Source organism: Sardina pilchardus, chromosome 24 (assembly GCF_963854185.1).
Source record: "Sardina pilchardus chromosome 24, fSarPil1.1, whole genome shotgun sequence".
NCBI classification, from domain to species: Eukaryota; Metazoa; Chordata; class Actinopteri; order Clupeiformes; family Clupeidae; genus Sardina; species Sardina pilchardus.
The window spans coordinates 5,014,309-5,026,808 of NC_085017.1; positions in this window are offsets into that span (position 1 = coordinate 5,014,309).

The window sequence follows — 12,500 nt, forward strand, 5'->3', positions numbered from 1 at the left end:
GAATGCCAGCACATCGCCTGTCTGCAGGTGCCACAGATCACTTTCCCCGCACCTGACAGGCGTCAGTAAGAAAACACATGTGTGTGTGTGTGTGTGTGTGTGTGTGTGTGCGCGCACGTGTGTCTGTGTGTATGTTTGAGCATGTGAGTGGGTGTGGAATGTCTGTGTGTATGTGCGCGGGTGTGCGTGTGGCTATATGGATGTCTGAGTATGCAAGTGAGTATGGAATGATTGTGTGCTTGTGTATACGTGTGTGTGTGTGTGTGTGTGTGTGTGTGTGTGTGTGTGTGTGTGTGTGTGTGTGTGTGTGTGTGTGTGTGTGTGTGTGTGTGTGTGTGTGTGTGTGTGTGTGTGTGTGTGTATGTGTGTGTGTGTGTGTGTATAAGTGACATCACATCTGTGTTTGTATGCTGCTATTAGGCCTATTCACTGTATAGCACACAGTAGCCTGCATTGTGTCCACTAGTGATGAGTGGGTCAGGGTTTTTAACAAACCGCCCAACTCGACAAAATATGTGTTAAACATCGACCGAACCCAACCAACAAATGATAAGTAACATGATTGTGACCATATTGTGGAGTAACCATGATAACTTAATGTTTCCTTATTTTACAACATGTTCACAAAGGCTAACACATACAGTACAACTGAGAGCTCTTTTTAACTACAGTAATGGGACAATACAATAAAACATATGCTATAACAATTGGAATCTTCTGGATTTACACATCAAAATAGCCTAAACAACCCCTCTCCCTCACACACGTCTATTCTTTACATTGCTTACGTCTCCTTAGGCTACGTCCACAATAGCCCAGATATGCCCATATTTTTTGGCTTGTGAGCTACATTTAAAGTTGCTTGTGTTCTGCATGTTTAGTAACAACGAGGACAGAACTCTCAACTAGCTTTGCGCACTGCAGTTTTAGCCAACGTTACAGTATGTATTGTGTTCTGCATGTATTGTGTTCTGCACTCTAGCTTTGCTCAACTCTCAACTAGCTTTGTACGTGGCAACTGGAGTGGTGGGAACCTCAAGGTATCCTAGAGAAGGGCTCCTCTGGTTGTTATGGTAACCTAATGTAATAACTAAAGAATTAGGCAACATCAGACTGTCTTTTATAACAATCAAGTGGTAAATGTAAACAGTGTATGGTGACATAGTGTCTAAAATCAATGTACCTTTCTACCAGCACTGCCTTTGTGATCTACTGTTCGATGACAATCTATGTAGTGGGCACCCCTGCTATCCACCTTATTCCTTAACCTGGAAATATGTATCGTTCCGATACTGTTTTCAACTTCCGTTCATTCTGTTTACATGCGTTCTCGGTAGCTAACTACAATATGCTTCAACTTAGATTTCTTTCGAAATGTTGACAATTCTGCCCTCAGCATGGATATACTGCATCATATATAACCAATATGAAATAGAAAAGTTTACTTTTATATGCATTGTGATATGTTAAGCACTGTCAACCGCCACGTTAAAATAGATACAATGCAGCTTCGCCGGAAATAAATAACCGTTTTCGGTGTCATGGCGACCCTCATTGTTGGCTGCGGAATATCGTGGATAGCAGTGTTGTTTGAATTCCGGTATCCAAGCTCCCGAAATGGACCGATTAATATGCGCTGACAACCCCGTATGTTCTAACCTTGTCATACCAAACGCTCGTTCTAATATCGTACAGAGGGTCTGAACCAACTCCTTTCAGAATCGATTTCAGGCAGGAGGCATGAACTTGAAACGATAGGGCCTGATTTTACCCAATCACTAACATTTGGTTGTGACAGGTCATCGATAACACCCTCCTCCCCCCATCCCCCTGTTCACTGATTGCTCAGGATGGAATGCATCCTGAGAAATCAAGTCCAACGGGGTCAGACCCAGAAGATGCTGTAGGGAAATGAAAATTGAGCGGAAGCTTACGGAGGGCTATGCCAGGCTACATACATTCTAAGCTGAAGCCATTGCACATGTAGCCTAGCTCCACCCTCCTACGTATTTCCGCTCAATTTTCATTTCCCTTCAGTACGTTGTCTGGGTCTGCGGTATATTTGCGGGTTTTCTCAGGACAAAAATGTGCAAGTCCAATCAGTGAACAGAGGGAGTAGCTAAGAACGATGATGTTGAGGTCGTGGGCTAGCATGAGCATGACATACTTCACGATGGGAGCGTACCTATGTTCCCCAGTCTTATACAAAGTGGGGAACATACGGTTCTATGTTCCCCGGTATGTATTACGACTGGGGAACATAAGACCCTTTTAGGGAAAATTGGGGAACATAGGGGATGTCCCCCTTCACGACCTAACGTTAGCGATTGGTTATGGCAGATCTGGCTCTGGGCAGATCCAATAGTTTTAAACATCAACAGAGTATCTGCATTCAAGGAAGTTCACACTTTCCAATGGAAAGTGGCCAGACTCTCTGTACATTATGAATGTACGAGAGTTTGGTAGAACCAAGCTATTGCGCATATGGACCAAAGATGGCAAACAAAATGGACACAGCCATCCCATGGGACCTCAATTAGGTGTCTGCACAGCGTCATAGAGAATTGCGGAATTCCCGGAAGAGCGCCATCTTGAGGGGAGAGGCTAGCTCAAGCAACATAGGCTAGATAGCCATCATGGCTAACACACACAATTATTTAGACCATTTAAGCTCAGAAGAGAGGATAAGATACAGCACAAAAAATAGCAAAAATAGGGGGAAATGATCCATACAGAATAATTGACCTCTCAGATGACAGATTACAATCGATATACCCATGACCCTCCATAGCTAAAACAGTAGCTTGTCGCAGGATACTATTTCGAGAAAATCCACAAACTTCCGTGTTAAAATGTTGAATTTCACATTTCACATTTCACGCATTTCATGGAAAAACATATGTTTTGTTCAACCAAGTGAAGATTCAACACATAGCCCGTCCACGCTGCTTAAAAAGTTAAATCTTCTAGCATATCGTGACGGGAGAACCATGTCAACTTTGGATGCGGTTATCTTAGCGATAGTTTCTGTAATACCTTCGATATACATATCGTTGGAAAGCTCGCTTCAGATTGACATACACCAGCCCTCTCATACAGGGGTAAAATGCCTGCGTCTAAATCACCGACACAGTTAGGTTAAGCTGCATGGACTAACAGTATGAGTAATCCTTTGGGCAATCAACATAACTACACCGTTTACTCACATTTGGCGTTCATTAGTCCCCCTCCTCCTCCGATTGCCTGCTAACCTTAGCCGTCATTAAATCCATTGCTCAAAGTTGCTCGTGTTGCTCTCTTTGTGCTTTTTACGTGAAATTGTCTGGTATCTTCACTGGGTGGTCTCTGATTGCCTAATGTCCTTAGTGCACACAATATCACCAGTATTCACGTAATGATTCACCTTGCTCGCACGCATCAAAATTTCTCCCAGGCCAAGATACTTTTTTAAATTCGCCTCAGCTCCCATACCCTCAGACTTCGAGAGGCTCTACCCTCAACAGGGATCCCGCTGCATTATGACGTTGTGTGGGAACACCTAGAGACAAGTGAAGCCAATTTTAACCCGTTTTCTGTTGGGCCCTTACTGTAGCCTGTGTCACACAATGCTGTTCTTCTCTGAAAATAGAATAGAGATTATATAAAGGCTAAAAACGCATCGCAGATGTGAAGTCAAAGTGTTGCCAAAATGAATGGGGGTCGATGGAATGCTTAGCCTGACTAGCCAGACACCCACATCAAGATGTAGGTCAAGGAACTCACCATAGCAGGGCTCAATTGGAGGGGTGGGATAAACGGTTGTCTTTCAAATTCCCTCACGAATCATCTTCTTGTTTTCAAGTAACAGGATGATTAACAGTCCCAACTTCTGGTCGCAGGCATGGCGGTATTATAAGAACTGGAGTAAGTGAACAAGTCCCGCCCCCATTCATTTCAATGGGAATGCTAGGCTAGTGAAAAGTGCCAAGATTGATCGATTTTTTTCAGGCTTCAACATGGCGTTTCAAGAGGCTTGTTTCCGGTGCCGTTTTACTTAGCCAATTAAGTTCCAGGTTACTGATTGACGTAAGGTACAGAAGGAGAGCTCGTGCCCACACTAAGCTTGTGCATAAGCTGAGAGTGGAACAGTCACCAATCAGCATGAGGAGAAATCGGGAGAAATGGCACCGGACATGATGTATTTCTGGAACGAGGAAGTGCCTTGCTAATCGGCGAAGCTAATCAGTCAAATCCTGACCCCCTGGTCGCAGGTCAGTCATCATTATATTATTATATTTCCTGATTCCTTGTACTGTACTTGTATCACGTGACAATGGCTGCTTTTTCATCCGTTTCATCCGTAAACATTCGAACATCCTCTCCTCAACAGTCAGTGAATGGTAACAAATGAATATGCAACATACCTCAAAGACTCTGTATACTGTTAGAATATACTACTACTGTCTATGTAACAAATACTGTAAATCCCTCTTGATCAATAGAGGGGCCGCGTAATGTTCTAAAAAGTTCACCACAAGAGGTATTTTGTTTGTTTGTTCACTTAGTTTAGCAAACAAAGCAAGCTAGTAGGGGTGCAACGGATCGAAAAAGTCACGGTTCGGATCGTTCCTCGGATCAAGAGTCACGGATCGGATCATTTTTCGGATCAGCAAAAAAAAAAAAAAAGACAAGACAAGACAAATAAACATAGTTTTGTCTTTGACGGGATGTTGTAACGTGGCTCAAGCACTTTCAGCATGTGTTTAAAGTAGGCTAGTGTTGTCACGATACCAAAATTATTGTTTCGATACCGATACTAAGTCAAGAATGACTTTTTCGATGTTTTTTTTTACCATTTTAGTTGATTTGGTGTTTAATCACCTTATATTGAATATTGTGTGATCATTCACACCAGTGACCATCCAAGATTCTGCTTGACCCTCCACACACAATCTGCATAATTACTAGTAGCTACAAATGTTTAGTCATTTGTGTAGGCCTACTGATTTAGTTATCTTTAATGTGGTGTGGAGGAGTGCGCATAGGAGGTGTGTGTAATTGAGTCCCTGTCGCTTTAAGAAATACGTGAGGGTAATTAGGCTTCAGTCTCACGGTTTTATTCTTGATAAGTTGGATATAGTGCATGATGACAAGGATATTTCATTAGATAAAATACATGTTAATAAAACTAACAAGTCGAAGAAAATCTTACTGGGATCATAAAAGAGATGAGTGTCTTGCAATGCTCCTTTATGATTTTAGTGAGCACAAGCTATCTCCAGATGTACAAGTTAGCCAATGTTGCGTAGCTTATTGCTGACATTGAACCCAACAGTAGGCTAAGCCTAAATTACCTAAATATCATAGCATAGTAGGTAGGTGCGCAACAAACTTGAGATGTAAGTGAGCACAAACGAACTTGATATTAGGCTATTATTGTGCTGCTGCTATGCAGCCACATCAGCACTTAAACTAGCAGCCATGTATTGCTGGTTATGGCATGACCGCTAATAACGTGTGTGAGAGCAGAAAAGACGCGCAGGCAGGCTAGGGGAGCAGAGCAGGGAGGGACTAGAAACATGCCTTGTGGACACGCATGTTACTTCAAAAAAAAAAAACACACAGACATTATTATTAATAATTATTATAAATCAATCCGCGGATCATGTGTGTGCCGAACCGAAGATACTGATCCGAACGGATCACGGATCAATGATGATCCGTTGCACCCCTACAAGCTAGCATGCTCATGGGTATGCCTATAGAACATTAGCATGCATGCTATCTAGTGCGAGCCTGGCTCCGCCTGTCTACGCACTTCCGCTCAATTTCTATTCCCTTCAGTACTCCGTCTGGAATAGCTTGATCCGCTTCCATTTACTCCGGCAACATCTTGCCGGATCACCTCCGCCCAATCAGCGAACAGAGGGCGTTCCTGGGAGCGATTACATTTCAGTTGCAATCCTATCGTTATTGTTGTGTCCCATGATTAACATATGTCATTACCAAACCTTAGTGATTGAAGTGATTGCCTCATTTGTATAGTGTAGGGATGATTGAACTGAATTTTATGAATTAAGATTGTCTGAGTTCAGCATACTAAGTGCATTTGGAATTGTGATCTGTTTTCTCAGCCCCCAGGCTGCAGTGTGAACACAGCCTCTCCTTTCTGGGCAGGTCTGACTGGTTCAGTGGCGAGGCTGTGCTCACTGAGTCTGTACATTGTCAAGATTTTGGCCAAAAAGCTTTGCAATTTTGGATTGTGTTTTGGTGATTTCATTCATGCAGCTAACTGATGTAATTTTCCTTTTCAGCTATATGGTCATTTGCTTCTGCCTCTTTTGTCTGACTATTGAACCATTGTTGTAGCCTGTTAGTAAATCAGACCCTGGAATCTTTCAGGTTAAGGGTCTGGCCTCGAATAATGAAAATGGCCTAACTCGAGGGGCGGCACCAAGCATGCATTTGAAAATCTCACAGCACGCAATTGGATAACACTACGACCAAAACCGAAGGTTTTAGCACTGTCGTTATTATCGGTTGAGCTCGCCCACTCCTTTTTTGGTTACACAGATTTCTGAGACAGGAAGTAACGTGCATAATTGCTCATTGCCAGAGTATCTTGCGGACACATTTCAAATTGTGCTCTCGTGAGAACTTTGGATTTCCGGGGTACCATTGTTGTGGGCTGTTGCTCTCTCTCTCTCTCTCTCTCTCTCTCTCTCTCTCTCTCTCTCTCTCTCTGTATCCTTCAACAGGTTATCTTTTCTAACCTTACTCTGAAATGTGTGTGTGTGTGAGAGAGTTCTCTGTTCTAACCTTACTCTGCAATATGTCATCCATTCCCTGCCAGCCTGCTGGTTTATAACTGTGCTGATGTGTCTATGTGTGTGTGTGTGTGTGTGTGTGTGTGTGTGTGTGTGTGTGTTTGTGTGTATATACTATAATGTACGTATAGATGTATGTATGCATGCATGCATGCATGTGTGAATGTATACTTGTATGTAATGTATGTATGCAGGCACGCATGTCTGTATAACTGGGCATTGGTCCTGGACTCCACCTCACTGTGCGACTCCCAGACCCTGCAAGTATCTCATTCACTTTGCATGGGGCGGATTCGAAATGCATTGTGGGTCCATCCGTTCCTTCAGCTACGTTGCCTCCGTCAAGAAAGTTGAGAAATGTTCAACTTTTCAGGTGGCGACGGATCCGTCAGCCAATCAGATCGCGTGTACGCAAATACACATACGGCAGACACAACCTCCGAGATCCGTCGACGGACGTGGACAGTGTGAATGCAGGGTAGCAGAATAGAGCATCAGACAAAGAGAACTTGACCCTTCATGGTAATAATGTATATCAAATAACTCTTGATACTGTTTACACTGATGGTTTTGATGTCAAGTTATTTACATTACAGTTAGCTGACATATTTTGCCCAAAGTGACTTACATACAGTATGTCAAGTATACAGCCTTGCTCAAGGGCACCACAGTGGAGCCGGGAATTGAACCCACAACTGCATGCTAGGGTCAGCTCCTTAGCCACTACACTACCACCGCCCCAGTTATATAGTACTACTAGCTATTTCTACTGGGCAGAATGCTTGCAGTTAAAACAGTTGTACACCATTCAGCAGTATTGTTATGAAAAACAAAGTGGTCGTTTTTTATTTTGTCTGCAATGTCTTTATCTCAGTGTAATCTTGGCTGGTGCCACTGACAGTGACTTCCACTGAAAACAGTGTTTTCATTTATTCATTTATTTTCCAAAACAGATCCAACATTCCAGTAGTGAAATTCTCTCTCACACACACTCTCTCTCGCTAGCGGACTCGCTGTGCCGCTAATGTTTGTGGCCGAGTCTCGATCATCACCAGCCCGCTGATAACATCGTGCTTTCTCCCTGCCGTTATAGAAACGACATAAACATCAATTATGTTGCATGCTGCCATTATTTAAATAAACAGACATGGTCTCACATACGCACTGAGGCGTGCAGACAGACATTCAATTGCACCATCTGGTCCAAACTGATAAGCGGGCTTGCTGGTTGTTAGTGCAATTCACTGAGTGAGCTAGCATTTTTGCGGGGAAGCGAGGTCCCTCACAATCTAGCGGCAGAGGCAGCAAATCAAGGACTGATTGAGAGAAAGAATTCAACAAATGACATTAATAGAGAGAGAAAGAGGAAAACATGGTACTTTTGATTTTGCTTTTAAAAGTGATTTTCCTTAAAAAAAAACAGGCAATAGAGAGAGAGAGAGAGAGAGAGAGAGAGAGAGAGAGAGAGAGAGAGAGAGAGAGAGAGCAATTTCCTTCACTTTTGGGGTGAGAGAATTGAACAACCCAAACAATCATTGTAAAATAAATAAAGACCACTCTTGGAGTTAAAAGGCTAAGGAGCTGCTCCAAAGAAAAAAAATCTAAATTCCAGCAGGCTGGATTTAAAAGGGCAAGAACTTGGACAGTCCAACTCAGACCAAAGTTCAGTAGAGACACAACAGTAAACTGAGGCCTCATGAGAGCCAACACAGTAGTTCTTTTGCCGTAAAACAACCACTTCTTGTGGTTCTGATGCTACACTGGCTTATGATATGGAGAGAGAGGTCCCTGATATTGGCAGTGCGCAGCCGAGAAGCTGTAGCCTGACGAGTCAGACCCACATCAAGATGTAGGGTCTAGAAACTCACCATAGCAGGGCTCAATCGGAGGGGTGGGATAGACGGTTGTCTTTCAAATTCGCTCTCTACGCAATAGGATAGCGGCAAACGAATCATCTTCTTGTTTTCAAAAAGCAGGATGCTTACAACTGTCGCAACTTCTGGTCGCAGGTCAGTCGTCATTATCTTAAGCCTGCCTACCGACTCCATACGCGATACAGCAACAACAACAACAACAAAAAACACATTTGGGGGCATCTTCAAAATCATACCCCCAGACACTCGGTGACCTTGAGAAACAGAGACTTAAGTGAAAAATAGTCCGAGTTTTCCTTTTCAGTCCATTCAGAAATACTGAATGAATTACTACTGACTGAGCTGCGGGCCGAGCCAGCTGTCCTGTCCTGCACAGGAGTGACCACAGCCTCGGTTGACCATCCAGCCAACACGGCCGCCAGAATCCCATGGCAACAGCACTGAGTCCCATGGCAACAGCACTGACCCCAGTGTGCCTGTTCCTGCTTTCGCTTGTCCAGGAGTGCAAGGTCACACGAGTGTGTGCTCACAGCCAAGCCAGCCACCCCACTGTGCGTGTGTATGTGTGCGTGCATGTATGTGTATGTGTGTGTGTGTGTGTGTGTGTGTGTGTGTGTGTGTGTGTGTGTGTGCGTGAGTGTGTGTGTGAGTGAGAGAGAGAGAAAGTGTCCAGGAGTGCAAGGTCACACGAGAGGGTGCTCACAGCCAAGCCAGTCACCCCAAACCCACCGTGCATGTGGTATGTGTGCGTGCATGTATGTGTGTGTGTGTGTGTGTGTGTGTGTGTGTGTGCGTGCATTTGTGAGTGAGAGAGAGAGAGAGAGAAAGTGTCCAGGAGCGCAAGATCACACGAGAGTGTGCTCACGGCCAAGCTAGCCACCCCAAACCCACCGTGTGTGTGTGTGTGTGTGTGTGTGTGAGAGAGAGAGAGTGAGAGAGAGAGTGTCCACACACGAGTGTCCTCACTGCCAAGCCAGCCACCCCAATCTCCTCCACCCAGACTATGTGTGTACAGTATGTGTGCTCTTCTGTGTGTGTGTCTGTGTGTGTGTGTGTGTGTGTACCTGATTTCCTGAGCGCCTGTTCTCCATCCTTTGGCCTCTCGTCTCACAGGAACCCCCTCCCAAAACAGCTGCTTCCACGTACGTCACCACGACAACACACACTTCCACACACATACACACACACACACACACACATACACACACACATCACCACGACGACACACACTTCCCAGACGCCCCAGCAGATGCGCCGAGCGGCGCTGATGGAATGTGTCCAGTGTCATCAGACGGCCTGAGCCAATCAGGCGCAGAAAGACTCTGGGGTTGAGCTGGGATTACTGGATGAAGGCGATCATAACAAGTTACATTAGAAATGATCATCATTATCTTTTGCGCAACACCGACACGTTTTAATGCAAGACAGCAAGCAAGCTAGAAAGCAAGCAAGCATCGACGAAAAGGTACTCAAACACTACAGTTAAACTCAGAATCCAAAAAGCACCATAAACACATTCATAACAGGTTATGACACAATGCCTGTGTTGTGAGTAGGAAATAAGTAAACTGTTCATAATGTCTGGTTGATATAACCATCCAAAACAGTCATGACTACATTATGATGTGTAAATCCTTATGAGGCTTTATGAATGCTTTATAACTGCCTTATAACCCTTTATGAATGTGTTTGCAATGCTTTAAGGATGATGGGTTCATAGAAAGTCTTAACAACATAATTTATAAAAGAGATTTAGGGACAAAAAGAAACAACAGCTATTAACTCTCAGGTTTACACTTTTTATTGAAACTATGCTCAATTGTATCATCCTATCACATACAGTACATACAGTAAATACTCTTTGTTTGAGATTTGTTTGTAAAGACAGATGTCATAATTTATGTCTCTTCCAGTTCAAACTCCCAGCAACATTCAATTTCTTAAAACAGTTGCCCTATGTACCAACTAATTTCCAAACTCACATGACATATTCTCACAACATCTCACAAGTATTTACAGGGCCTTAATAGTGCATGTGTAATAACGTAAATATTGTCTTAAATGATGTAGCTGGGTCACTTGTGTGCACTGAAATCACTCAGTGTTTCCAAATTCTTATTCTTTGGCTTTTGCTCAGTCTGCAGCTAAAAAGAGACATTACTGGCGACTGGGTGCCTTTCAAAACAGGCCTGCGGTCCTCCAGGGAGTCGTGTGTGGCAAATTGGATATATATGTAGGAACGCTGCAAGTCCACAGCATGCTTTCAACAGCACAACTCTAGCTTGGAAATATATACAACTCTCCGAGCCACTTCGAGAGAGAAAGAGACTTTTCAAAAACCTTTAAAATAGATTCCTAATGTTTCAAAATAAAGCGAGCGTGGTCCAGCGCTGCTAAACGGAGTGTAAAGGAATGCGTCTGATCAGAAACACACCTCACACGATCTGTTGTTTGGTTGGACTAAATTCATTAGAATGACTTATTCCGCAGACGCTCAGGCCCGGCGAGATGAAGATGGATATATGTATGTGTATGTTACTGGAAACAAGCTGTCAAAATGTTGGGTAAATTTTGCCCTGTCAACGTATGTGTGAAGGCTACGGTAACTAACCGCAATTTATGTGTGGAGAGCAGCGCTGTGCTGAGGAACCCAGTCGGCCCATGGGCCTGTGAGGAGAGGGGGAATCAAAGAGAACAAGAGAGAGAAAGAGAGAGAGAGATACAGAGAAAGAGAGAGAGATACAGATAGAATGATGGAGAGGGAGATAATCAGGGCAAAGTAGAGTGAGAGAGAGGGAAGAGAGACAGATAGAGAGACAGAGAAAGAATGATGGAGAGAAAAAGAGAATGAGGGTGAAATAGAGTGAGGGGAAGAAAGGGAAGAGAGAGAGAGGCCGAGGGTAGGCTGCTCTTCCTCCTCAAAGGCTTGCAGCAGCAGCCGGGCCGGCTAAAGAAAACAGCCCCAACTAAACGCTGTTTTTTACACAGAGCACGGACACACATGCCAGAAACACAAAGCTCTGTGAGACTGAGCAAACAGCAAAGCACCAAACATACCAGCAGGACCACCCACAGAGGGACGACACAGAGCCTACACACACACACACACACACACACACACACACACACACCACCCCCAGGACCAGGCCACTGCCCTGGGGTCAAGCCTTCTGGAGTGGTGTCCACTACAGCTACATACACACACTCACTCACTCAATTTCACACACACACACACACACACACACACACACACACACACACACACACACCACACCTGAGGACCACTCCACTCTCCGGCCACCATCGACTGTCTTGGAGTCCAGCCTTCAGGACGTCCACTAAGACTACACACACACACACACACACGCACACACTTTCACTCTCTCTCACTTTTCACTTTTCACGCGGATATCGGAGGTCAGACTCTGATATCGGAGGTCGGACTCCAAGCTAGGAAATATCCGACTTCCGAGGTTTCTGGAGTGCAGCATATGATCAGAGATATTTTGTTTGTTGAATTCCACTTCTGAAAAAAAGAAAAAAAAAACACCAAACAACACAACTTGGACAACGTCTCTTTGAGCCCTTCATAACAGAGTAGACTCTCTCTCACTTTCACACACACACACACACACACACACACACACACAGACATGCATCCTCTCTCTCTGCTTAGTGTGTACATCTGCCCGTTCACGTTTCCCGCTAAGACACACACACACACACACACACACACACACACACACACACACTGTACATCAGGGAGGCATACTGCAGAGTGTTCACGTTTCCTGCTATGGCTACACACTAGTGCAGAGTG